This window comes from Oratosquilla oratoria, chromosome 16 (assembly GCF_046742065.1).
Source record: "Oratosquilla oratoria isolate Oo_2021 chromosome 16, ASM4674206v1, whole genome shotgun sequence".
Taxonomy (NCBI): domain Eukaryota; kingdom Metazoa; phylum Arthropoda; class Malacostraca; order Stomatopoda; family Squillidae; genus Oratosquilla; species Oratosquilla oratoria.
Window position 1 is genome coordinate 5,850,550 of NC_134792.1, and position 5,000 is coordinate 5,855,549.

The following is a 5,000-nucleotide window of genomic DNA, read 5'->3' on the forward strand; positions in this document are numbered from 1 at the left end:
GAACTAAAGCAAGAATTTTGTTGACAGGGAGGGGGAAAGTGTCTTGAAACTGTTGCAGTTTGGTTTCCAAAAAAAATAAATACATCATCGACATTAATATTCGTAAATAACGAGGAAACATCAAGACTGAGGAGCATTAAACCCTGAACTTTCATATTTTTGAAGGGTTTAAGGCTCCTCAGTCTTGATGTTTCCTCGTTATTTACGAATATTAATGTCGATGATGTACTTACTTTTTTGGAAACCAAACTGCAACAGTTTCAAGACACTTTCCCCCTCCCTGTCAACAAAATTCTTGCTTTAGTTCGCCTTTGTGGTTCTTCAAATGTTTTTTCCTTTCAAGACCAATTCTTCCGTCAAAAGTTCGGTTGCAGTATGGGTTCCAATTTGTCTCCTGTTTTGGCCAATTTATACGTGGAGTATTTTGAGTGTACCCTTTTGCCCAGCATCAAACCGCCCGAAATGATTTGGCTCAGGTACGTAGACGATATCTTTTCGGCGTGAGATGACAGTTGGGGCCCATTTGAAGTGTTCCATGATAAATTGAACCAATTGACTCCGAATCTTAAATTCAAAGTTGAATGGGAAGAAGGACACAAAATCCCTTTCTTGGATATCTTGATAAGAAGAACTGATGATAATTTATTCTTTACAGTGTACCGTAAGCCCACCCACTCAGGGAGTTACCTTCATTTTTTTAGCAATCACCCTGACAATGTTAAGAAAAGTGTTGCCTCTGGCCTTTTCTTGATGGCTTTCAGGATTTGCAGTCCTCAATTTCTGGACCAAGAGATTGAGGGGATCAAATGTCAACTTGAGAAGTTGGCGTATCCACCTTGGTTTCTGGACCAAGCCCTTAGTAAGGCTAGGGCCAACCATTTTAAAACTTCCGTCCCCTCAAGTTTTCACCGCTCCTTTAAGGACATTTTAAAAATTCCATTCAATAATACCATCAGTTCTTCTACTAAGTTGTTTCCTCATGAACGTCTCACTATTGCCTATCACTATCCTAACACCGTGCGTAATCAAATTGTGAACGTTCAACAAAAACCGAAGGAAGTTGAGTCACCTGGTGTTTATTGTTTGTCCTGCAAAGATTGTGATTTGGTTTACTTGGGTCAAACCGGGAGAGACTTGAACACTAGATTGGCAGAACATAAAAGGTCAATTAGGTATGGGCAAGAAAACTCGGCTGTATTTCTTCATGTTAAAAATAAGAATCATTCTTTCGATTGGGGTAAGGCCAGATTAGTGTTCAAGTCCTACTGCGGTTTCAGAAGAAAAATAGTTGAATCAGCATTAATTGAGGAATGCCCTGATATTAATATTTCTAAAGGGCAGTGGACACCTGACATTATTTCACGCGTGGCAGTTAACAAGCTGGTACGGACATTACAACCCCCCCTCCTCACCCCCTCCCTCCTCCGCCACCCCAGTTTGCCCCGCGCCTGAGTGAGGTCATCTGTCCACATCTCTTCCTCTCTGTAGCTTATAAGTCCACTCTGTACTCTACTCTATGTACTTTCCTGAAGAGGGCTACAGTTGATAGGCGAAATATAGGATTCTTCTTTATTCAAAGTTTATTTTCTCCGACTGTGGGTTCCTGTGTGTCATTTACAAATGTGCTACTACAGTTTTGTTTAGAAATATACATATATATATATATATATATGTGTGTGTGTATATATATATATATATATATATATATATATATATATATATATATATACACATATATATGCTGAATACCACAGGGGAAAAAATCGTGGAATCCGAGCGCTTTCAAGATATTTGTTCACATCTTCAAGGATTACAATAGAATGAATAAGTAAAGAGTAAGATGAGATATATATACACATGAGAGAGGTTTGACACATGGAAAGGGTACCACTTAGCTAACTATATCAGGTCAGCGTCAAGTCTTGAAGGGTAGGGGTGGGTGACCTTATTCCTTACAGTAATTATCATATATACTCTTAACAATAAATGGATCAAGTTTGTATAGACCTAAATTATTATTGAGGAGTTTTTCATAGTCATGCTTGATGATACAAGATTCTATAATATTTCTTTCAGTCATGTCTTTACATGATACAATTTTTGTTGCATTTTTCCAATTGATCGGATGGTCAAAATCCCTTACATGAGTAAACAAGGCATTAGAATATTGGCCTGTCTTAATGCTATGTTTATGCTGTTTTATTCTTACTTCTAAATCTTTGCTTGTCTGCCCAACATAATACCTATTACAATCGGAACATGGTATCTTATAAATACATCCCTTAAATCATTTGGGGAGTTTTTTATCAGTAGATTTTTAACAGTGGGATTATTTCTAAAGACAACATTAACATTAAAATGTTTTAGGATATTGGGAATCTCTATCATATTTCCATTGTATAGAAGTATCAACAGGTTTGTGTTATCAATTTTTTTTTTCCTTTCAGTATTATAAAATGTACTTTTTGCATGTTTAAAGCAATTATCCAAAAAGTGTTTTGGGTATTTTAATTGCTTTCCAATTTCATAAATCTTACATATCTCATAATTAATAAATTCAGGGCTGCAAATGCGTAATCCACGGAGGAACATAGAAGAGAATGCTGATTTCTTTCTCTACTACTCTCGTAAAAACTCTTGACTGCTCTTAACAGGTTTCCGCCTATCCCATATATCTGCATTACCTCCCACAGTGCCTTCCTGTCTACCCTGTCATTAGCCTTTTCCAGATCCATAAAAGACCAAAAAACATCCTTACCTTTTCCTATAGCTTTCTCATATATATGTCTTACCACAAAAATCTGATCTACACATCCACTACCTATCCTAAAACCACACTGTTCCTCACCAATTACTCCCTCCATTCCTCTCCTAATCCTCTCAATCAAGACCCTCCCATAAGCCTCGCAACTACACTCAACAATCTGATCCCTCTGTAACTACTACACTCACACTTGTCCCCCTTTTCTTTGTAAAGTGGAACTATACAGGCACTCCTCCAGTCCTCTGGCACTCTACCTTCTCTTAAACAAACATTAAATAGCCTCACCAGCCAGTCCACCATAACTGTACCTCCTTTCTTCAGATATTCTGCATGGTATCCACCCAACCCAGGTGCCTTACCTGCTCTCATCATCTTAACAGCAGCTTTCACTTCATCCCTCCCTATTTCTCCTCCATTTTCCTCACTCATCACTCTCATTTTCTTAGCACTTCCCACTGCAACTATCTTTCCCTCCCTATCCTCCTTCACATTTAGCAACTCCCTAAAATACTCTGCCCACCTCCCTGTCATTGCCTTCTCTTCCATTATCATCTCTCCATCTGCACCTTTTACCTTTTCTTCTCTACTTGATTCGCCTCCTCTTCCTCTTCTAACTTCCTTCCAAAACATCTTTTTATTACTTTCAAAATTTTCTGTCATACTCTTTCCCCATTTCACATCTGCTCTCCTCTTTGCTTCCTTTATCTTATGCTTAACTTCCTTTCTCTTTACTTTGTACCTCTCATACGATTCCCTCGTCCTAATTTGTAGCCAATCTATGAATGCCTGCTTCTTCTCTTCTACACCCTTCTTTGCTTCCTCATCCCACCACTCACTACCCTTCTTTCTATTTCCTCCCGCCCTCCTTGTTCCACACAGCATCTTTGCACACCTTATGACCCCCTCCTTGAACCATCCCCATTCCTCCTCCACTCCTAGTTCTACTCTATCCTTTACTCTCTCCCACTCCTCTCTCAACTTCTTCTAATACTCATTCTCCTTTTTTCCTCATTTAAGCAGTTCACTCTAAGTACCTCCCTACCTTCTGCCCTTTTCCTCTTTCTCCACTTATTCTCCACTGTCAATTTACTTTCCACCAAGATATGATCTAATATTCCCCCACTCTCTCCCCTTAGAACATGTATATCCTTAACTCTTCCTACCATACTATATAATCCATTAACGCTCTATCTGCCACCCTTCTATCCACCACCCTCTCCCATGTGTACTTATGCTTGACTTTCTTCTTAAACACTATATTTGCTATCATCAACTCTCTTTCAAGACACATCCCCACCATCAATTCTCCACTACGATTTTTGCCTCGAACTTCATAACTTCCCAACCACTCCGTTAATTGGTTCATTTCCTACCCTAGCATTTAGGCCTCCCAATACAACTACATTGACATTTCTTCCTAAATCCTCTATGCACTCATTTATATCTACCCAAAATGCCTCCCTTTCCTCTATGTTATTCTCACTACCAGGTCCATACGCACTTACAAAAACCTACATCTCCTTTCCCAGCTTCACCTTCATCCACATCAACCTCGATGACACCTCCTTCCTCTGCACTACCGCTTACTTATCTCTTCACTTACTAGTATAGCCACCCCTTCTCTCCCTCGTCCCCTCTTTACTCCTGAGTACCTCCCAGCTACACTCCCAAACTCACAGTTGCCCTCTCCTTTCATTTTATTTTCACTCAAAGCCAGTACATCCATCTTTCTTCTCACAAGCATACTGCCTATCTCTTCCCTTTTACTCTCATCTGTACCACATCCACGCACATTAAAAGACCCATACCTTAGGGTACTGGTTGGAAAACTCCCAGACCCTCTTATGCCTTTACTCTCTTTTTTACGAATGTCCCCTTTTTGGGCTACAAATAGTAGGACTCCTAATCTCATCTCCCGTCCATTTTTTGTCGCCTTTTACAACTCAAGTGGAAATACTTGGTGGCAGTATTCTTTTCCCCTACCACAGGGTATGTAGGCGAAAAAAGGAAATGAATATATATATATATATATATATATATATATATATATGTATGTATATATACATGTACATATATATATATATATGTATATGTATATATATATATACATATATACATATATATATATATATATATATATATAAATATATATATATATATATATAAGGATTACAAAGAATCACAAAGGCGGAGCATGACGACAGGAGACCTTTTGGTCCACATCTAGGTCGGATGC